Genomic DNA, 24,136 nt, shown 5'->3' with positions numbered 1-24,136 from the left:
GCATGTGGGTATTGTGGGGTGCTTGATTTCTATCCTCAGAAACACAGCAGAAGAGCAGGAGTCTGCCATCCTAAGGCCTCGGGTGGAGTTTGGCATCTGAGCTACAGAAATCCAGAGATCTGATAACCTCAAGGTGGTGCAGACTGACATATAAGAAAAGGATGTCCCCTGGAAGCCATGGGATGATTCCCAGAGGCCCACACACAGCCCAGACCTGACCCACTTCTGCCCGTGGTCCTGGAAGGTTGAAAAGAAGATGGGATCTGTGCGACAGCACAACACATCTGGGAGAAGGACACTTGAGCTCTCACCAAGGCCCATAGGTGGGGCAATCTCACCGCTTACAGGCTGGGGGTCATCTTTATATATATATAACATATATACAAATAAAATAATAAAAATATAATAATATAAATAATATAAAATAATATTTAAAATAAAAATAAAAATATATTATCTATATTTAAGCCCCATGATCACAAACACATTTGTAGTTAGGTTTCAGTTATAAAAAAGAATACCAAGATACCCTTCAACAGAAGAATGGCTAAAGAAATTGTGGTACATATACACAATGGAATATTATGCAGCTGTCAGGAGAGATGAAGTCATGAAATTTTCCTATACATGGATGTACATGGAATCTATTATGCTGAGTGAAATAAGTCAGAGAGAGAAAGACGCAGAATGGTCTCAGTCATCTATGAGTTTTAAGAAAAATGAAAGACATTCTTGCAATAATAATTTCAGACACAAAAGAGAGAAGAGCTGGAAGTTACAGCTCACCTCATGAAGCTCACCGCAAACAGGGATGAGTTTAGTTAGAGAAATAACTACGTTTTGAACTATCCTAATAATGAGAATGTACGAGTGAAATAGAAAGCCTGTCTAGAGTACAGGCGGGGGTTGGGTGGGGAGGAGGGAGATTTGGGACATTGGTGATGGGAATGGTGCACTGGTGATGGGTGGCGTTCTTTACATGACTGAAACCCAAACACAATCATGTATGTAATCAAGGTGTTTAAATAAAATATATATATAAAAAAAGAAAGCCTGTCTAGAGTACAGGCAGGGGTTGGGTGGGGAGGAGGGAGATTTGGGACATTGGTGATGGGAATGTTGCACTGGTGATGGCTGGATGATGGGTGGGTGGTGGGTGATGGGTGATGGGTGGATGATGATGACTGAAATCCAAAACAATCATGTATGTAAACAAGGTGTTTAAATAACATATGTATATAATAATATAAATACACACACACACACATATATATATATATAAAAGAATACCCCCTTCACCAGTGCAATTTCCCACCACCAGTGACCCTAGCCTGTATTCGAGATAGGCATTCTATTTCTCTCACTCACTACCATCGTCATGATAGTTGTTAGTGTAGTTATTTCTCTAACTGAACTCACCACTCTTCGTGGTAAGCTTCATATCATGGGCTGGTCCTTTCAGCCTTCATTTCTATTGTCTCTGGGCATTATTATATACTGTCTTTTATTTTTCTTAAATCGCACAGATGAGGGAAACTATTCTGTGTCAATATCTTGAGGGAGCATCTTTGAGGGTCCCAGCCAGCCCCTTCCAAAGAGCCCGTGCTGCTGTTCTCACCTTCTTCACATTGGACTAACTTTAGGTGTGGACCCCCATCAGTCTCAGATACCCCCAACAACACAGACAAGCCCCAACTGAACAGCTCTGAATGAAGACAAAACCGGTCTCCCACGGGTATGGCTAGGCCAAGATTCAAAGGCCATTCAGCACCCACAGGCCCAGGATAGGTCTGCAGCACTCTGGCAGGTTTCTGTAGTACCCATACCTGGTTCTGACATCTCAAACAGCAGCCTGGTACAGCCAGTCCCGTCCCTTTGCCAATGGAGAGGCCCCAGTCTCCTGCCCCACTCTGGCCTGAGATAACCCAACCTAAAATGAGAGAACTTTGGTGAGGGAACCAAAGATGGCATCTTCTGAGAACAGAAAAGCCTCCTCACTTCTCAAGTCCTGCTGAAAACCTGTCCCTCCTCTGACACCAGCTGCCCTTCCTGCTACCACCCCACTGCTGCCATTTCTGTTTCTCCCAGGGTCCTGCCTGGCTGGAGTCCTGCTCCTCAGGGTGGTCCAGAACTGTACCAGTTGAGCTTCTAAGTACCATACTTCTTCTGAGATGCCAGGAGACGAAACCCAGGGCCTCCCATGGATGACACATGCACTCACTCGCCAAGCTGCTACTAACTCGCTGTCACAGATGGTGCTGAGAGGAAGTGGGAGCCTCTCGACATCCGTCTGGCATGTCCCTGCTTTCAGGGGTCGCGGGCTCTGAAGCCACTGAGCAGACAGGATCTGCATCCTCAAAATCTAGACCAGAAACATCCCAGCCATTGTTGCGCCCCACTCAGGAAGGGCACACACATTAAAAGTGTTGCACTCCTGAAAAAGAATTATTTGCCAAAAAGGCCCGCTTAGAGCAGTCAAAATCAGTTGACACTTTGCGTAGAGTGTTTGGCCATAATTCTAAAGTGGCTGTAACTATCTCTCTCTTTATTTTTGACCAATATTAGAAATCAGGCCTCAGTAATTCTTTCTAACAAAGAAGGACAGTACAAATCCCACCAAAAGTCTCCCACTAACCAGCTCTTGTGATCTTTGCTACCTTGGCGCCAAGATCATGTTTTTTCCCAAAACTTAGTTCATAGTAAAGCAATTTTCAGTTTTTCCCCAAAACTCTAAAACATTTCTCTCTCTTCCCACTTCCCTGAAAATTACCTGGTTTCTCCTACTTACCCAAAACAAAGCTAACCCAAAACAAAACTTCTTTTCACCTTCAGTATCGGTTCTTTAATATGCTGATTTTAGCCATCCCTTTCATTCTGTTTCCCTAACCATCTCCCACTTCCTTTGATGTCCAAAATTACACCCTGCATTCCAAACCTCAACCTTTAAAAGTTACCTAGCTCAAAAAATAAATTTGTCTTCGTCTTTCTAGATGCAAGTCCCCATGCATTCATTTATTTCATATTTCATAATTCATTATTCCATATTCGCCTCTTCGCACTCCCGCTTGACTTCCAGTGGGAAAATGAACCCACTAAGGTTATGCTTAGGAACTTTTTATCTCATCAGGATAAAACAGTCCGCAGCAAGCCATACCTAGCACCTGGCTGGCATAAACTGCTTTGGTGTGACTGGCTGGGCAGCCATAGTTAACAAACACCCCAAAGCACAACAATATTAGGTGTCACTAATCAATGCCAGCACACAATGCCACAGGTCCAAAAGTTTCAGCATCCCTCTCAGCACAGACTGGTCAGGGTCCATACATGACAGAAACAGTGTGTGTCTCTATCTCAGTCAGCCAGGTGGAAACCACTGCAGGCCAGGCCCATGACAGGGACCATGGTAGATTCAGGGGCATCAAACAGACATGGGAGGGGGGCAGTCTGGTTGTGTAGAAGCTCCAGATCAAAAGTTACTGGGTTCTGTATCCTGTGTCATGGGAAGGGGGGATGGAGCCATACCCAGTGGTACTCAAGGGCTATACCCAGCTCAATGCTGGGGAACACATCTGACAGGATTCAGAAAACCAATGTGGGGGCCGGAAAGATAGCATAGAGGTAAGGCATTTGCTTTGCATGCAGAAGGACAGTGGTTCAAATCCCAGCATCCTATATGGTCCCCCAAGCCTGCCAGGAGCAATTTCTGAGCGTAGAACCAGGAGTAACCCCTGAGCGCTGCTGGGTATGACCCAAACACCAAAAAAAATTAAAAAAGAAGGAAAATCAATGTGGTGCCTGGGATCACACCTGGGCCTCCAGCATGCAAAGCTTGTGTTCATTCCATAAAACTCTTCAGACTGAGAAGCAGAATACCTTATCAGAAAAAAGCAACAATCTTGATGAAACACATACCAGCCGGGGGGCTGGAGCAATAGTACTACAGGCAGGCCATTTGCCTTGCACACAGCTACGCTGGGTTCGATCCTCAGCATCCCATATGGTCCCCGAGCACTGTCAGGGCTGATCCCTGAGTGTAGAGCCAGGGTGTATTATTAGGCAACATCAGACATCATCAGGTGCGGCTCCCCACAACTCCCAAATAAAATATCACAGTTGCCTTTTCAGCAAGGACCAAAGGAGACAGGTACCTCTCTCTGGCCAGTGCTCCTTCACCCAACCCTCAAGGACCCAAGATAAATGGAGGGGACCACCCAAATCCTAAAGACCCTGGGGAGGCAAGAGAGACGGTGGCACCGACAGATCTGTCTCCCTCCCTTTCCCCATATTATGGCTGACCCTTCTCAAGGTTGGATTCCCCTACCCTGAGCTCTCTACTGGAACAATATATTAGAATAAAACATAATAATGACAATAACGGCTCAATAACAGACCCCATCTTCCAGGACACTGCAATGTTTGGGGTCAGAAAGAATAAACTATGGGTTTCATTCAGTAGTAATGGTGTCAAGTTATAGGGGGCAGGAATGCAAAATTTAAGGCATACTGTGAGACCCTGGTGGTCACCCCACAGTGGTCTTGGCCTAACTCCTGTAGGAAGGAGTGTCCATAGACAGGGAAGCATCCACTGTACGTTCCTCTCCCAAAGCATAGGGACAGGTCACTGACAAGGATGGAAGGAGCCAGGGAAGCTACTCCAGTGCAGAACATTCCCTGCACACACTGGCCAGCTAAGAGGAGGCAATTGTGTGCCTCAGTTTCCTCATCTGTAAAATGGGAATTTCAGGGCCAATCTATTTAGGGACCCGCCCACAGACCTTTTTTTTTTTAATCTGGGAGGGGAGCACACCCAACAATGCTCAGAGCTTCCTCCTGACTCTGTGCTCAGGGATCACTCTTGGCAAGGTTAGGATACTGGGGATTGAACCTGGGTACCATGAGACAAGGCAGGTACCACACTGCTGTATTATTGCTCCCAACCCCCACAGACCCTTTTCTAACTGCAGCTATTGGAGAAATCCCCTGGTATGGTGTTATTGAGCAGTGCAGAGCTAGGAGCATTGACAGAGTTTGCATCTCCTCTCAGCTTCCCAGGGTCCAAATCCTTCACAGGACCTATAGGGACAACCCTGTTCCCTTCTCTGATCATCCCCTCTCTCTATCCTGACCACAGGGCCTCTCTGTGCCATCAGCTCTCCCCATGCCACAACAGGGACTTGGCACAAGTCTGCTGTCTGCCCAGAAGGCTCCCTGCCTGCTTCTCATGGGTGGCTCCTGCCCATCCTTCAAAGCCCAGCTCAGCCGCCCCCATCTCAAGAAAGTTTCCTTCTGTCTTCTTACAGTGAACTCCAGCCTTGGTTTACATTTGTCTATTTTCCTCTAGACAGTACCATTGAGGATGGGGTTAGAATGAGATTATAGCGGATAGGACACTTGCCACACAGTCAACCTAGGTTCTATCCCTGGCACTTCATATGGTCCCCAAGCCAGCCAGGAATGAACCCTGACCTCAAAGGCAGGAGTAAGACCTAAGCATGGTATGAAAGAAGGAAAGGGGAGGGACTGAAGGAAGGAGAGGAGGGAAGAGTTGGGTATGAGAGAAGAAAAAAGAAGGGAGAAGGCAGGAGGTATGGGGAGGAGAAGAGAGAAAAAAAAAGGACAGAGCAGAGGAGGACAGGAGAGGGGACAAGAGGAGAGGGAAGGGGAAGGGAAGAAAAAGGGGGGAAAGGGGGAAGAGGAGGTCAGAGAAAGGTTGGGCAGTGCAGGGAGGGGAGGGGAGAGAAAAAAATGGAAGGGAAGAAAAGATTCACCATTTGATCTCAGCATCATATTCAAGGCACCTAACTGGAAGGGGCGTGAGGTAAGGCATTTCCTAAGAAGTGAATGTGGGAAGCTCTATCTGGTGGGGAGTGCTGAGCCTTCCAGAGTTGCAGAAAAGGAGCTCTAGCTCCTTCAAGGTGGTCACAGAAGCCTCCTTGGTGGCGGCCCTCGGAGAGTGGTGGGTGTATGGGTGGAGGGACAGCACGGAAGTGTTGTGATAATAATGATTAATAAAAGCAGATAAGCACCCAGTGTGGCTGGCCAGCCTGGAGCCATCCATCAGGCCTGCCATTCATTAGTGGTGCGGGAGGGCCGGTCCAATCAGATCCCTTCGGCTTAAGCAAACCTTCTGTAAATTGTAGGCTGCAGGCGCTGACACTTGATGAATTATTCTTCATAATCCACCGTTGACTGTCATAAATCTAATCTTTCAAAATCCCCATCTTAATAATGTGGGCAGGCTCGCAGGGTGACGTGCTGTGTCTCTGCCTGGGACAGAGATCTCTGGGGCAGAAGAGACAGAGGCCCTGAGCATGTGTAACAGGAGACTAGGGAACCCCACAGCCAATGCCAGGTTCCAGGCAGGTACCCCTGGGGAGTCAGAGTACAGTGGAAAGGAGTGACCTTGCAGCTGCAGAGTGGGGAGGTGGGTGTTTACAAGAATCACAGGAATAGGAGTCTCATGGCAGAAGCAGCTTGGGCCCAGATGGAAGGGGCTGAGCTCTCCAGCCTCCTCCCCTCAAGCTTAGCCAAAGGGAGGACCTACTGAGCTGCAAATGGGACAGGAAGGGCTGGTGTGAGGGCTGGTGAAAGAGCTAATGGAAGAGCTAGTGGAAGTATGTAAGAGAATCCTCAGGCTCCAAAACTAGGACCTAGAAAGACAAAGGTCTGGAAGCAAACATCAGCACAGGAAATAATCCACACAGTGAAAGGGTGCAAGAATGGATTCAGGAATTACAACACTCAAGTTAGAAATCCTGCCACACAAACCTTCTGCTTGTAGAAAGAAGTTTATTGGAGGAAGACTGAAAAACGAACCTTTTCCTTTCTGAAACTCGGGCTTTTATTCGCAAGAACCAGACCACAGCCTAGGGTGGAGAAGGAATACCAAGTAGGGAGGAATCCAGTGATCCAATCACCAGATCACATCTTAGGATGGAGAATCAATACTGAGTAAGGTAGGATCCAGTAATCGAACAGAAGGGCTGATGAAAGAGCTGGCAGAATCTTTCTTCTGGGCCACAGAAAGCTTAAACCTAGGCTGCTCATTGTGTCTGCATAACACTTTTTGGTCTTCAGTCTCTCAATCTGAAGGAGATATGATTACTGCATTTTACATAAACATCGTAGCTAAAGTCTCTCACATATTCCCAGCAAATGCTTCCTAAAAGGGCTACTATGTGCAGGGCACCATGTCGGCCACGGGTGATTTAACAGGGAGCAAGTCCTAATCGGATATAGTCCACAGGCCCAAAGTCACCACTAGAAACTGAAGTCCAGCCAGAAGACCACATGAAGTAAGTGATTGCTAACAATGGAGATGAACTAACTCTGGCCAGTGCTACAAAGGCAGAGCTCGCTAGTAACTGAAAGTATTTTGTTCAGGGATGGGTAGATGAGGCAAAGGGTCAGAGCACATGGTTTGCATGGGGGTGGGGGGGGAGACCAGGACTCAATCCCCAGCACTGGCCAGACTGGCCCTAAGCACTGACCCCCATAGCAACACAGGGTGTGTCTCTACCCAAAAAGAGGGTGAGGGGGAGTCTGTATTCAGTGTTAAACTTAGAGAAAGCTAAAAAAAAAAACAAAAAAAACAGAGAAGGCTTCCAGAGGAAGTGACAGAAGCCAGTGCATCTCTGGAGAAAGGATGGAAGAATCTTCTCCAGTAGGAAAAGCTCAGAGAGACCATGAACAGGGGATAATATGACACTAAGAAGGAAGAGGCTCTCATGGATACACTCTCTGAGCTGAGCTGAAGCGATAACTGAGGGGTGGCCATCCCCAAACTCCAGAACTCCCAACACATCAGTCCAAGGTCTAAAGCAGTAGTCCTCAAACTACAGCTCATGAGTCACATATTGTATTTGTTCCCATTTTGTTTCTTCACTTCAAAATAAGATATATGCACTGTGCATAGAAATTTTCTCATAGTTTTTGGTTTTCTTAAAGGGGGTAGGTTTCGGGGCCGGGCGGTGGCGCTAGAGGTAAAGTGCTTGCCTTGCCTGCACTAGCCTAGGACTGACCGTGGTTCGATCCCCCGGTGTCCCATATGGTCCCCCAAGCCAGGAGTGACTTCTGAGCGCATAGCCAGGAGTAACCCCTGAGCGTCACCGGGTGTGGCCCAAAAAAAAACCAAAAAAAAAAAAAAAAGGGGGGGTAGGTTTCTTTGTTTTGTTTTGAGGCCACACCCAGTGATGCTCAGGGGTTACTCCTGGCTTGGGGGATCATATGGGATGCCGGGGGATCAAACCACAATCCATCCTAGGTTAGCATGTGCAAGACAAATGCCCTACTGCTTATGCCACTGCTCTGGCCCCAACAGTTTTCATTTTTACTAATAGTCCGGCCCTCCAATTTTCTGAGGGACAGTAAGCTGGCCCCCAGTTTAAAAAGTTTCAGGACCACTGGTCTAAAGTGACACCTCTCTTCCGAGGTAGTGGTCACAGGACACACACACCACCACCACAGACACAACACAAAACACCATTGACACACACAAAATTCCACTACCAACACCAAAACATATACCACCAACATACATACCATCACCAGCACACACCATTGACACACACCACCACTGACACTACACAAACCACTGAAACACATAATACTTACTTCACTACGGATACACAACATGTACCACCAACAAACATACCACCCACAACACAACACACATGCCACCAACACTCACCATAAACACATACTAATACAGTCTATCAACACATCACCAACATACACACCCAACATATATACATACCACCAACCACACACACAATACATATCATATTACAACATACCAGCATACTATTAACACCCACAACTCATACAAACACACACTACTCCACACATGTCCACACAGCACACACACAGCCCTGCAGTGCCTGGATATGCGGGTGTTGGAGGCACAATGGGTTTTTGTTTTTGATTTTTGGATCATATCCAGCAGCGTTCAGGGGTTACTCCTGGCTCTACACTCAGAAATTGCTCCTGGCAGTCTTGGGGGACCATATGGGATGCCGGGATTTGAACCACCGTCCTTCCGCATGCAAGACAAACGCCTTACCTCCATGCTATTTCTCCAGCCCCCATCAATGGGTTTTCTTTTAATCTGGGCCTCAGGAACTCCAGGTCAGGTACCCAGCTCTCAGAACACAGACCTGAGCCACTACACCCTCGGGTCAATATACCCCATGCCAGATCAGGAGTTAGGGGCCCACATGAAACCCAACTGCCCCTAGGAAGTCAAGAAAACACCCCACTGCTCCCAGGCTGCAGTAGGTCCTGAGGGGGTCCCCATGGCTCAGGTACCAGGAAGCCCAATTCCAGCTCCTGCTTCAGACCTCCCCTTGCCTCTATCCTTAAAACCAAGGATGGATGCCACCATCAAACCAGGAGCTAGGTCCACCCATCCCTATGCCACTGCCTTCTTGACAGGGTTTGGCATCCGGGCTCCCCCACCCAACCTGGTGCCCCTCTCCTGCCTTTGTGTCTCTTTCTCTCTCTTTGTCTCTCTATCCCTCTTTCTCTCTCTGTCTCTCTCTGTCTCACATTACATGGTGACCTCTGCCACTGTCCCTCAATGAGGTAAAAAGAGGCAGCAGGAGTGGCCATATCCACCATGCACACATTCCCAGGGGCACAGCAGATGTAGGAAGGATACTGAGGGGCCAAAGACGCACGAGCCCTGGTCAGTGCCAAATCCAGGCCTGCAGATCCATGCTGAGGGGCCACAGAGGTATGGGAACCCCTAATCCTGCTCCACCAGACATGGCATAGTCCTATGCTCATGTATCCATCAGCTCAGGTACCTTACTAGCCCTGATGCTTCCACCCAGCCTCTCACTCATCCGTACTCCCCCCAGAGCAGGGACGCTTGTGCCAGCACCCAGCCCGTGACCTTAGGCAAGTGCCTTATCATCTTGGCTCTGACTTCCACACTTGGGAAAGGAGGGTGCTGAGCATTGAATCAGTTGCTTGGGGGGCAGGGTGGATTCCCAAGAAGTGCTCAAGATCCCAGAAGCTACTCCTAGTGACACTTGGCCCAGCAGTAGCGGCCAGATGATCCAGCAGTCAGCCTGGAGATGCAATGCTACTTAAGGTAAGTGAAGTTTAGTGGGTGAAATCAGGGTCTTGGGTATGAATGACATGTTCTCCACTCTTTGAAGCTGGCCTGGCTCAAGCGTTTATTTATCACTGGCTTCTGTGATCCTGAAGCTCCTACCAGCCACCCTACACTCACCCCCTAATCAAACCCTAGCCCCAGAGTAACCCTTCCAACACACACACACAGATACACACATGAACGCATACACATGTCCACCCACATGCATGTGTAGATATGCATACTCATCATGCATGTATGCACACACCAGCAGTCACCTCCAAAGTAGCAGACAAGGCCACCAAAGGGGTGTCCTTGAAGCAGGCAGAGAACTCCAAGGGAGCCTGCCTAGCATGGGACAGGGGGGTACGTGCCTGAAGCTCCATGAATAAAGCAAGCAAGCACAGCTGGCCTTTTCATAATCAGCATAAAAAATTGATTAGCCCTTTCCAGATTAAACATTATTGTTTCAACGATGAACATAAATCAGTCCGACGTGGAGGGCCTGCCTCCCTCAGCTGCCCAAATGACAGGCAGTAGGGAGAGGAGAGCTGGAAAAAGCACTTGCCTGGGCAAGGTCCACACTCAAAGGGTAAATAGGGGCAAGGGGGCACCTGTCGCCCCATCATTGGCTTTCACCTGCCAGTCTAGCCCCTCCCCAGAAGCACGATAGTGGAAGAGAATCTAACAAGGTCACTGCTAGCTTCTCAACACTACTGTAGTTAGCCAGAAGCTAAAGGTCAGAGAGGCAAGAATGTGGCCCCCCGGGTCTCCTCAGCCCATCTTCCTGGTCTTGAACCCAGGCCCAACACTCCATGACCCTGCCTGTAGTGCTGAACTGAGTGAGTCAGCTGAGTCCCAGGTGGCTATCACCCTGTGTGAGGCACTCAGTGTCTGATTCTGCTTCTCCCCTAGAGGAAACAAGCAGAGGGCTGGAGCAGACTGAACTGTGCTGCCAACGCAGACACACAGACCACTGCCAAGAACAGCGACGGCATAAACCCCCATGGCCTCTGGAGCTCCCACCATCCGCTCCTGGAGATTGGCCCTGGATGCCACCAACAGCCGGAGCAAGGCACTGTGCCCAGCTCATGTTCCCTGCAGGGATCGCAGCAGACTGGGCTCCAGTTCAGACCCAGCCTATGTGCCAGAGACCATCTCATACTCACTGGCAACTCAGCAGGTGGCACCGTCACCTGTATATGAGTGGGATGAAAACAGGGCTATACCCGAAGGGCACTTGGGAGACTGTGAAGATGCCACCTGCAGTGGACAACCTCCCATTCTTAGAGTTGGCACGGGGCCTACCCCCAGGCCACCCACACACATGGCAAATATGGCCCATGGCTGGGATGATCTAAGGAGAGTTTAACACCATCCAGTCTGTCTGCAGGGTCCATGTCTATCTGCCCACAAGGCAGTGGGGTTCAAAGCACAGACCCCCCCCCCTCCCTGTTCTCCCACCCCAGCCTCAGTACCAACTGCACTGCCCACGAAACCACGATACTGAGGTGCTGGGCCTAGCTGAGTCTCTGGGAGTGCTGGGTAGGAAGAGTCCTCACCTGCGGGCCCACAGCCAGGCTGAGAGTCACGATTGCAGGAAGAAGCTTCCCAGGAACCTCCAAACCATCACCTCTGCTCAACTCATCACATAACAGGCAGCCCATGGCTCTTGTGGAAGAAGAAGGTCTCAGATGCAGATGAAACCACACTCACCTACTGTGCCCATCTGCATACCCATGTACCCGCTCATGCTCACCTGCACATACCAGCACCTGACCACACCCACTGAACACACACCTGTCTTTGTCCATTCTGCCCACTCTCTAAGGAGCTGGTAGGAGTCCCAGGATACCAAGCAGCTGCCCTTCAGAAGCAGAGGCCAGGACTTCCTTCCTCTAGCCATTGGCCACCTGGATCATTGCCTGGTGCCAGGCTACAGGGAGATTGCAAGGAGAGAAAACCAGCCCCCACAGAGTGGTACCTCTGCCAAGTGTGGGCCATGGAGACAGACTCAACTACTCAGTCCATCAAGTGGGGGTTTATTTCTCTGCATTGTGCACATGCAAACAGCCACACATGTGCACATGTGACCAAACAGGAGAGGTGCAGGAGAGGAGGATACAGACTGAGGGATGAGGGTGGAGGAGGGACACCAACTCTTAAAACCGTGGTGCTGGAGCCATATCACAGCACCACTTATGGTCCCCCAAGCCCCTGCAGAAGTAATCCCTGAGCACAGAGTCTGGAGTAGTAAGCTCTGAGCACTGCTAGGTATGGCCAATAAAAACAAAAACAATCAACTGTTATAATCATGGTGCTTCAAGCACAGTAAAATACAAATAAAAACCGGAAGTCTGCCTGATAACAAGGGTTACCCCTGAACACTACTACAGGTTCCAGTTTTAGCCCCTTCAAGGGCAGCACAGACCCCAGGTTGCATCCACTCCTCTCATACCTGCCAGTGCTCAGGAGCTATTCCTAGCTCTGTGCTCATGTGATCAGGAGGACATATGAAATACTAGATTCAAACTGAGGTCAGCAAAATGCAAGGCAAATGCCTTGATCCCTGACTATCTTTCCAACCCACTTTCACCTTTTTTTATGTGACAAAGAATTTGGGGGTTACACCTGTGACTGTGCTCAGGGTCTGTAGTGCTAGGGAATCAAACCTACAGGGCACTAAACAGCAGTATCTTGCCTGGTCCCCAACAGAGGATATAGGAACACTGAGATGGACACATGGCAGAAAGATAAGATTCAGGGCCGGAGAGATAGCATGGAGATAAGACATTTGCCTTGCATGCAGAAGGATGGTGGTTCGAATCCCGGCATCCCATACGGTCCCCCAAGCCTGCGAGGAGCAACTTCTGAGCGTAGAGCCAGGAGTAACTTCTGAGTGATGCTGGGTGTGACCCAAAAATAAAAAAAATAAAAAAGTAAAGACAAGATTCGGGGAGGAGACACTGATTACATTTATATGCCAAGGAATGCTGTGGCCACCACAGTTCAAGAGAGGTCACAGCCACCGTTCAGAGTTCTAAGCCCAGAAGAGCTATGGTGAGACTGTGCCTCTACTTTTAGGCCCCTTAGACTTCAAATATTCACTTCTGAACTGCTCATCCTTGGAGGATTTGCCCAAGGCCCACCTCCTCCAAGCACCCTTTTCTATAGCTCCCCTAAATCCAGCCTGCCTGCACTCCGGATCTCTCCAAGGGTTGTGTTGTTCTGATCAATGGCTCTGCTAGGCAAGCTGGGGCTCTGACATCTTCCAGATCCCCCATAACACTAGCATGAAGAGGAGGTGATCAGCCTCCAGGGATTTGGGAGCACAAAGCAGCCAGTGGTGGGCCTGCTTATGCCAGGGGGAGGAATAAGTGGAACACACAGCCCAGACATAGTAGCAGGTCCACCCTGAGGGTTTGAGAACCACTGATGAAGCAGTTCCCCAAGAGAAAATATCCCAAGCAGCTGTAGGTTGAAGACAGATGGTGAGCTCCTAAGGGTCAGTACCCTGGACCAGTGGGCAAAGAAGGAGGTTGCTAGCAGCGGGACCCCAAGAACAGCCCCAATCCCAGAGCCAGGACAGAGAAGATGAATCAGGACAGTTTCCTCAAAGTCCCCAAGATTTGAAGAGCCAGGAAACCCTACACACACACACACACACACACACACACACACACACACACACACACACACACACCTACCTCCCGTGCTTGGCCTGACAGAACAAGCACTGGAATAGAAGAGTCAGGAAACCCACCTGGAGCCCAGATCTCCTCCTAGCACCCAACTGTGTGGTTCTTAGCAAGCAGCTCCCCATTTTAAGCCTCAGTTTCCTCACCTGTGAGCCACGAGAGTGGAAAGAGATGGTTTCTGAACACCCACGAGAGTGCAGATTTCCAGCCATCAGGACCCTTCCCTCCTCCAGGTTTCATGGCCCCTGCCACACAAATCACTGACAAATCATTGAAACTACACTTAATAGGGACAATCTGCAATGCTGCTACACCTATAATGTTAGCACAAAGGCCTCAAGAGCATCCCCATGGCAAGACTCCATGGCACTCATGATACAGTTACATTCAGAAGATGTCAGGGTCTTGCCTGGTTCTCTGACTGCCAATTCACCATTAGGCCATGCTGCCTCCCACCATGCCTGGGCCCTGCCTGGCCTCACTCCATCTACACTGAGCAACCAGGTTGAAAATAACATGTTTAGGGGTTACCCTCTGTGTTATTCTCCCCCCAACACTCACATCTGCTTTAGCAGATGTCAGGAAGTAAGGATGCAGAGGGCAGGGTGAACCTCAACTCCCCTGAGCTAGATGGGGACAAATATCACTGTTCACTGAGGGGTCCCCAGAAAGCAGAGAGATGTACCCTATTCTCAGCAGTTCCACAGTTCCCCAGCACAGACCGAAACCCTGCATGCACAAGACACCAGGAGGAAAAAACTGTACCAGGGGCTGGAAAATGCCAGAACAGGAAAGAGCCTTAAACTCCTGTTCAGATGTGTGAAGGGTCCAGGTGGAGCACATGTAGCAGAGCTGAGTTGGCTGTTCAATGGTGACAACTAGAACTTGGAGGGATGAAGGGGGCTGATCCAGGTGAGAACACAGCACTGCCACCTGACAAGACCCAAAGCTAAAGGGAGGAGTGTGAGCGGGAAAAGGGGGAGACAGTGATGGTGTCAAGAGAAAGGCACTGAGCGAATGGAAGGGAGGGGTCTCTGCTCCAGGGCAGAAGATGTGGACCAAGATGGGAAAGATTCACTCAGAAATGGCAGAATAAGTGGCCCAATGGGGCCTCAGAGACTAGGGAAACCATCCAGGAGGCAGATCATAAGCTCACAGGCCAGGAAGGGATAGACCTAGAGACCTAGATCTCGGTCCTTTCAGGTCCCCCTACATAACAGGAGACACCAAGCTCACCCTGCTAACGGTCCTGCTTCCTGCCACTCATTTTCCCTCTCAGTAAATCTCTCTCATAATTGACAAAAATCTCCTATTAATGTTTGACAACATGGAGGTGGGTGTGTTGCTATTCTTCATTATGTTTTCAATATAATTTTATTTTTTTATCGGGAAGGTTGGAGGGGTAACAAGGTTATGGAAAGTGAAGAGATGGGGCTCTCTCTCCACCCACACCTGCACTCCATTCTGTTGTGTGGCCATGGGTAGCACTACCTACATTGTCCGGCAGCTTCCTGGGGCCTGTCTGCAGAGACCAGTGAGTTGATGCCAGTGCAAACAACAGTGGTGCTGGCAGCCCAGAGAAGCAAGTCCAAGGAGAGTGGATGCCTGCCAAGCAGGCCTGAGCCACAGGCCAGAGCTATCAGCAAAGCTCATGCCTTGTAGGCCTGAGGCCTGGCTTTGATCCCAGAAGAGCAGCTCAGGGTATGCAAACCAGGGGTCAGATCTGGGTGTTAGGGGAAAGTGCCCCCAGGAGTGGCACAAGGAGTGGTTGGTACATACATGTAAACCCACAGGTGGAGGACAGGTAAAAGGGCCAGCATAGGAGAACAAGCAGCAGGGTTAATACAAGCCACATAGGGCTGAGTAAGGAAATAAAGGTCAGGCTCTGAGAAATGATCCTCTTCAACCCGTATCCAGCGTCCAACCTGTTGAAACCCCAACACACGCACGCATGCACGCACACACGCACGCACCCGAGATACATGAGGGAAGTAGAATTCATCTACCAGCTAGTGGGGAACTGGGATAGGTACTACACTACCAACTTGAAGCATTTGGGGCATCTTTCGAGGCATTTGGGGCATCCCTGGCCAGATCTTCAATCCCATTTTCCAAGAATCCAAAGAGAGGGCTGCCAGCAGGCCTCAGGAGAACAGCAGTGACTAGAGCCAGGCTGAGCTACCAGCAGCCAGGAGGTAAGGTGTTAAAATGCCCAGCTGCCACCAAGGCTGCTCCCACCTCTAGGAGGCCCTTGCCTGGCCCAGAGAGACTCTGACCTTACCACCCCCTTTCAGCCACCCCAAAACCCTTTCCTGTGCTCAGCCACCCACCACCACCAAACAGAAAGACCACCTATGTTCTTGGCAGGATGGTGTGTTAGCTCTTTCTAGACTTCTGCTTAAACCCTGGGGAGGGGCAAGGTCATAATCCTCCTGCAACTATGAAAATCCTCCTGAAATTATGGACTGGTACCCCTCCCTAGACTAAATGCTAATCTTAACTGATGGTCAGACCAGCCCACATCTGGTAAGGGTCTGAGGTTGGTAATTTAGGCCTGGGGTAGGGGTGAAGGATAGATTGAGAGGAGATTGAGCGAGGAAGGAGGAAGGAGAGGAGATTAAGGAGGAAGAGGAAGGATGGGGAGATGAGAGATAGTTGGTGTAAAGAGGCTGATTAGCTTAGAGGCCACACATGGTGGCTAGGGCCTTTAATAAAGCTGCATGTCTCCTAACTTCAATTGACTGCCTGTGGATCATTTCTTCACCATTATCCTGAACCCTCAGACCCACTGGCTGGAAGGTGATGCAAACACCTGGCCTGGCCTGGATGAGTAAGGTCTCACCATCCACCCATCATTCAACACCATCCAGGACTTTTATTAATTTCATTAATACTACAATGGACCATGTTTAATATGAGAAATAGGGTATTATCCCCAATCCCCAAGTGCAAATCTTTGCACATGGGTCAACTCATCTATCCTGCAGGACCCCGTCCCTGGAGCTATGAAATACAACATAACAAGGTCAAGGCCAATTCCCATCCCCACCCTCCACCATAGAAATTTGGGTTAAAGACTGATAAAAACCTATTTCAAAAACACAACTCAAAGGGACCAGAGAGATCAAATAGTTAGCAGGGCACCTGCCTTGAACACTGTTGACTCAGGTTTAATCCCCAGCATCCCATATGATCCTCTGAGTCCCACCAGGAGCAATCCCTAGTATATAGGAGTATAGAGACAGAAGTAAGTCCTAATTACCATCCCAATGTGACCCCAAAACAAACAATGAAAAAAAGCACAACAAGTCAAACCCTAGTCAGCTAACATCAGCACAGGTGTTGCTCCAGCAGCTGGCTCACTTCTTTCCATTTCTCAGAGAATTTCAGAGCTGAAGCATCCTTATCTGATGGAAAAACATTCCAGAACACAAAATTAAATCATTTCTGGAAATAAACTGTTATGAGATCTAACATGTCTGTCTATGCAAATGATTGTGTGTATGTGTGTGTGGCATGACCAGAGGTCACTGGGCTGATACACGTGCAATTCCACGTCCTTGTCCGAATTCCTCTCTCACTCCTATCCTGAGCTGCCTCCTGTCCTCTGAGATCCTTCTCTAGAGTTTCGTCTTTCAAAGGGGAAATGGTCTCGTGCCTTCAGTATAGCCTCAGCCCCAATTCCACGATATCAGCTCAGCTAGTCGCCCACCAGACGCCCAGGTCCTAGCCAAGCACAAGCTCTGCCCTTTCCTGTGTCTACATTGGCCAAGCGTGTCTCAAGTACTTGCCAACCCTCCTCACCATTCAAACCCTAGATCTGATGCCATCACCCTCCACCTTCCTCTTCTGCCCCCACATCTTTCTACACCCACCCCTATAGTCCATGGGCACCTACAAATCCATTAGAGAAGGTCCCTCCTGTGACCCAGACATGATCCCCAGTGGGACCAACTTCCCACACTGAGCCTTCACCCTCCTCTAGGACAAGTAAGAGAGAGAAGGAAGTTGAAGCACAACCCTAGAAACTGTGAGGCCTTCAGGGCACTCAAAAGTCTCTGAGCCTGGGCAGGAGCAATAGCGGCACAGCAGTATGGCATTTGCCTTACATTCGGCCAACCCAGGACAGACCCAGCTCGATCTCCAGTATCCCATATGGTTCCCCGAGCCTGCCAGGAGTGATTTCTGACACTCAGGAATAACCCCTGAGTGTCACAAGGTGTAGCCCAAAAACCAAAAATAAATATATAAATAAATAAATAAATAAATAAATAAATAAATAAATAAATAAATAAATAAATAAATAAATAAATAAATAAAAGTCTCTGAGCCTGGGTGAGGAGAGGGGAGGAATGGATGGGTGGTCAGCAGGAAGAACCCTGACAGGTCCACCTGCATGAAAGCAAGGGTCCAGGGGCCCAGGGTGGTCAGCAGTCTCACTGCCCCAGTAGGCATCTGCCAGCTATGTGTAAAGGGGCTATCCCAGGCCAAGCCCATAAGGAGAAGCTGGAGTCTCACCAAAGGTCAGGGTTCCCTGCTATAGGCCAGACCAGTCTCCCACACCCCTCCCAGACTCCTGAGCTCAAGTGCCATCTGCTGGCTTAGGTTATCACAGCACCAGAACCCAGAGCCCTGGGGGCAGTCAGAGCCAACATACAACAAGGTCAGGTCATTCTGGTGACAGCAGGGAATAGCATTATTCCCTGGAGCTTGAGCCTGTCCTTCAGAACTTGTCCTCTAGGCTCCCTGAATTCCACAAGGATTTTTAGCAAACAGAAACTGTTATATTAGGCTATGTTTCTCAGCCGGGGGCATATGGATACTCCAGAGGGTGGGGGGGCACAGGTGAAAAATCACATAAATAAGAGGTCACAGCATGAATCTAGGATGCCAAACATAAGATGGAAGTGGGCACAAGAAGGAAACAAGTTCTAAAGATATAGAATGCCAGGAAAAGGTGGAGAAACACGATGTAGAGAACACAGCACCAGCCAGAGAGATAGCACAGTGGTAGGGAGTTTGCCTTGCACACAGCTGATCCAGGACAGACAGTGGTTCCCAGCATCCCATATGGTACCCCCAGCCTGCCAGGGGCGATTTCTGAGCGCAGAGCCAGGAGGAACCTTTGAGCCCCACTAGATGTGACCCCCCAAAAGAGAGAGAGAGAAGAGAGAGAGAAGAGAGAAAGGAGAAAGAGAGAAAGAAGAGAGAGAGAACACAGCACCAGCCTATTAAAGCATAGGCCGTGTCAAGCAGTGGTGTATCTATATCTGTAAACCACAGAAGCAACAATATTGAAAGTATGAAACCCAAACTACAACAACCAAACTGAAAAATGTGCCCTGCCAACAGCTGGAGAGACAGCACAGTAGGTAAGACACATGCCTTATAGGTGACTGACCCAGTTTCAATCGCCAGCACCCCAGCTGGTTCCCTGAACCCTGCCAGGAATGATCCCTGAGCACAGAGCAGGAAGAAACTCAAACACCACCAGGTGTGGCCCAAAAGCAAATTAAAAAAAAAAAAAAAAAAAAAAAAAGGCCTGTTAAGCAGGCTGACTGGGGCTTAGAGGAAAAGAAGTTGACACGAGCTGGGACTAGTGTTAGGATGGGTGTTAGAACACTGTAGCCTGAATCTCACCTATGAATAGCTGTGTAAATCACGGTTGTTAGGTTACACCTCATTTTACCTAAAATAAAGGTCATCCCTGGTTCTTTTGTATGTTTGTTTATAACTTGGATTTACCTCAAAACAGATTGTCTTACTAATAAACCTGGACTGGCTCAGGATAGCCTGAGCTATCAGTCCTTCCTGCCCCTCCCAAGAGTGGTCTCTGTACTCAATAAAAATGGCAGTTCTGGCAGGCAGCTGCTCTCCAGATGATGTAGAAGAATGCCAGACTACACATGTTTCATCCTCAGCCTGGTTTGGATTATTTCATGTGCAACCCTGATTCACCTGGAGTTGGAGATATGGTGCATGGGGTGATTTTACACACAGCGACTCAACTTTTAAAAGATTTTAAAGAAAAAAGAAAATCAGAGCCTAAAGTTGCTTCCTACCACTCTGTGCCCCTCCCTTAGCAGAAGACCCAGGCGGTCCCTTCCTCTTGGCCCTCACCTCCTCACCATGACATTGGCTGCCCAGAGATGTGAGTGACCCAGAACCCAAGCACACCAGGAGTGGAGTGTGTGTCTAAAGAGGCTACAACTTTACTCTCACCCCCATGCTGAGAACACCCTCACATCAGCCCCATCTTCCAAGGACACAGACAGGACTCAAGACACCAAGGACCCTTCTGATGGCAGGGGCCCAGTAGGCACCCCCAGGAAATAGATGCCGACAAATAGCCCAGCCTGCCGCTCCTCTCCAGCCATGTAGCCCTAGTCAGTCTGTGATTCAGGGGCTGCAGGCACCCTTGGTGGCCTTTGAGGACTAGATCTGTTGCGTGATATATGACAGATGGGGTGGCCTAGGGCATGAAAATGAGTTTTCCCACTGACATGCTTGGGTGTAGCCCTGGAGCAAAAGTGTTATCAAGGGTATCATGGGAAGGGCTGGAGGAAGAAGGAAGAGCAGAGTGAGTGACTTTCTCCACCCTCACACCCACATCTGCACCCCCCTGCTTCCCACACAGTGCCCCTGGCCCTCCCTCCATCCACAGCAGAGAAAGTATATCAGGGAAGGAGCACAGGGATGGGAGGGTAGATCTTGTGTCTAGGGAAGCCAGGGTGGGGAATACCAGCTGTGCAGGAAGCCCCCTCAGAACTGGGTCTTATCACCGCCTCTCTTTCTTCCTTCCTCTCAGGGACAGAGGCAAATAGAGTCCCGGGTCACTATCAGGGTGAGATGGACTGGGCATACTAATGATGCAGGTTCTGCCTTCCTACCTGAATCTGCACACACAGACCAGACAGGGGAGCCTGCACCCCCTGTAACCAGCAGCAGATACCACCCTGAGCCTTGGCCCCGAGCCCTCCTGTCCCCGGTATCTCTAAAGGTTAAGCTGCTGCCTCACTCAGGCTACTGGCCCCAACTGGCCCCACAAGCCAGTGATAAAATGCTTCACACTGTCATTACAGTGATTTATTTAGGTTTAATTTGGGGGTGAGTCTTATGCTATAGGAAGCCAGGCTGGGGCCAAATAAGAAAGACCAGTCCAGTCCCCTCTACCTGGGGTTGCCACATCCTAACCCCATATTGGACCCCCTCAGCCCAAAGCCAAGTGGCATTGTAGTTATTTCCATTTTGCTAAATCTCCCTAATCAGGAGTTGGTCCCTTGGTGGGAAGAGAAACTATAGAGGCTTCTGGGCTCACCTCCTCAAATAGGTAGGCAGGGAGCAGGAGGACCTGGGTCCCCAAGAGCTGACACATGAGATCCCTCTAGGTCAGGGGACCTCTGAGTAGTGGCAGCATCACTGCACACTGGGCATCTATAACCCACTCTGCATTCGGGCTGGAGCCAGACTCAGCTCCATGTAGGGAAGGTCTCCCAAACGCTCCGCATCTGAACAACCAAAGAACACAGTCCCCTTCCTGGGAGCCGGGAGTCTAGCAGGAAGAGGTTTGGCAGGCCCACGCCATGCCGGAGGCCTGCTTGGCCAGGCCTAGTGGGGGGTGCGGGATTTGGGTAACCCCAGCACCCCTCTGCCGCCTTGCTCCAGATCTCCAGGGCTTCCCCGGGCCACACCCCTGGGCAAGCCGGTGAGTTGGGTCCCTTGGTGGAGCTTGAAGGTACCCTAGGCCTTCCCCCACTATCCATGCGGCTCCTTAGGGAGGGTCTGGGTGGGGCTCTGAACTTCTGTTCTCCCAGCTTCTTGAAGGATCTCTCCTTCCTGGGAGCCGGGAGTCTAGCAGGAAGAGGTTTGGCAGGCCCACGCCATGCCGGAGGCCTGCTTGGCCAGGCCTAGGGGGGGGTGCGGGATTTGGGTAACCCCAGCACCCCTCTGCCGCCTTGCTCCAGATCTCCAGGGCTTCCCCGGGCCACACCCCTGGGCAAGCCGGTGAGTTGGGTCCCTTGGTGGAGTTTGAAGGTACCCTAGGCCTTCCCCCACTATCCATGCGGCTCCTTAGGGAGGGTCTGGGTAGGGCTCTGAACTTCTGTTCTCCCAGCTTCTTGAAGGATCTCTCCTTCCTGGGAGCCGGGAGTCTAGCAGTAAGAGGTTTGGCAGGCCCACGCCATGCCGGAGGCCTGCTTGGCCAGGCCTGGGGGGGGTGCGGGATTTGGGTAACCCCAGCACCCCTCTGCCGCCTTGCTCCAGATCTCCAGGGCTTCCCCGGGCCACACCCCTGGGCAAGCCGGTGAGTTGGGTCCCTGGTGGAGTTTGAAGGTACCCTAGGCCTTCCCCCACTATCCATGCGGCTCCTTAGGGAGGGTCTGGGTGGGGCTCTGAACTTCTGTTCTCCCAGCTTCTTGAAGGATCTCTCCTTCCTGGGAGCCGGGAGTCTAGCAGGAAGAGGTTTGGCAGGCCCACGCCATGCCTGAGGCCTGCTTGGCCAGGCCTAGGGGGGGGTGCGGGATTTGGGTAACCCCAGCACCCCTCTGCCGCCTTGCTCCAGATCTCCAGGGCTTCCCCGGGCCACACCCCTGGGCAAGCCGGTGAGTTGGGTCCCTTGGTGGAGTTTGAAGGTACCCTAGGCCTTCCCCCACTATCCATGCGGCTCCTTAGGGAGGGTCTGGGTGGGGCTCTGAACTTCTGTTCTCCCAGCTTCTTGAAGGATCTCTCCTTCCTGGGAGCCGGGAGTCTAGCAGGAAGAGGTTTGGCAGGCCCACGCCATGCCAGAGGCCTGCTTGGCCAGGCCTAGGGGGGGGTGCGGGATTTGGGTAACCCCAGCACCCCTCTGCCGCCTTGCTCCAGATCTCCAGGGCTTCCCCGGGCCACACCCCTGGGCAAGCCGGTGAGTTGGGTCCCTTGGTGGAGTTTGAAGGTACCCTAGGCCTTCCCCCACTATCCATGCGGCTCCTTAGGGAGGGTCTGGGTGGGGCTCTGAACTTCTGTTCTCCCAGCTTCTTGAAGGATCTCTCCTTCCTGGGAGCCGGGAGTCTAGCAGGAAGAGGTGTGGCAGGCCCACGCCATGCCGGAGGCCTGCTTGGCCAGGCCTAGGGGGGGGGTGCGGGATTTGGGTAACCCCAGCACCCCTCTGCCGCCTTGTTCCAGATCTCCAGGGCTTCCCCGGGCCACACCCCTGGGCAAGCCGGTGAGTTGGGTCCCTGGTGGAGTTTGAAGGTACCCTAGGCCTTCCCCCACTATCCATGCGGCTCCTTAGGGAGGGTCTGGGTGGGGCCCTGAACTTCTGTTCTCCCAGCTTCTTGAAGGATCTCTCCTTCCTGGGTGCCGGGAGTCTAGCAGGAAGAGGTTTGGCAGGCCCACGCCATGCCGGAGGCCTGCTTGGCCAGGCCTGGGGGGGGGTGCAGTATTTGGGTAACCCCAGCACCCCTCTGCCGCCTTGCTCCAGATCTCCAGGGCTTCCCCGGGCCACACCCCTGGGCAAGCCGGTGAGTTGGGTCCCTTGGTGGAGTTTGAAGGTACCCTAAGCCTTCCCCCACTATCCATGTGGCTCCTTAGGGAGGGTCTGGGTGGGGCTCTGAACTTCTGTTCTCCCAGCTTCTTGAAGGATCTCTCCTTCCTGGGAGCCGGGAGTCTAGCAGGAAGAGGTTTGGCAGGCCCACGCCATGCCGGAGGCCTGCTTGGCCAGGCCTAGGGGGGGGGTGCAGTATTTGGGTAACCCCAGCACCCCTCTGCCGCCTTGCTCCAGATCTCCAGGGCTTCCCCGGGCCACACCCCTGGGCAAGCCGGTGAGTTGGGTCCCTTGGTGGAGTTTGAAGGTACCCTAAGCCTTCCCCCACTATCCATGCGGCTCCTTAGGGAGGGTCTGGGTGGGGCTCTGAACTTCTGTTCTCCCAGCTTCTTGAAGGATCTCTCCTTCCTGGGAGCCGGGAGTCTAGCAGGAAGAGGTTTGGCAGGCCCACGCCATGCCGGAGGCCTGCTTGGCCAGGCCTAGGGGGGGGTGCGGGATTTGGGTAACCCCAGCACCCCTCTGCTGCCTTGCTCCAGATCTCCAGGGCTTCCCCGGGCCACACCCCTGGGCAAGCCGGTGAGTTGGGTCCCTTGGTGGAGTTTGAAGGTACCCTAGGCCTTCCCCCACTATCCATGCGGCTCCTTAGGGAGGGTCTTGGTGGGGCTCTGAACTTCTGTTCTCCCAGCTTCTTGAAGGATCTCTCCTTCCTGGGAGCCGGGAGTCTAGCAGGAAGAGGTTTGGCAGGCCCACGCCATGCCGGAGGCCTGCTTGGCCAGGCCTAGTGGGGGGTGCGGGATTTGGGTAACCCCAGCACCCCTC

At 51.0% G+C, this 24,136-nt stretch overlaps 1 protein-coding gene across 1 annotated transcript in view; it reads right to left on the bottom strand.

The window, feature by feature from the left end:
• The window catches only part of ADCK1 (aarF domain containing kinase 1), a 115,290-nt gene that overhangs the window by 46,759 nt on the left and 44,395 nt on the right, over window positions 1–24,136 (bottom strand). The gene's annotated exons all lie outside the window — the stretch shown is intronic.

The sequence above is a fragment of the Suncus etruscus genome, chromosome 3, assembly GCF_024139225.1.
Source record: "Suncus etruscus isolate mSunEtr1 chromosome 3, mSunEtr1.pri.cur, whole genome shotgun sequence".
NCBI lineage: Eukaryota > Metazoa > Chordata > Mammalia > Eulipotyphla > Soricidae > Suncus > Suncus etruscus.
The sequence above is the reverse complement of the archived record's forward strand: the minus strand, read 5'-3'. Positions and strand labels throughout refer to the sequence as shown.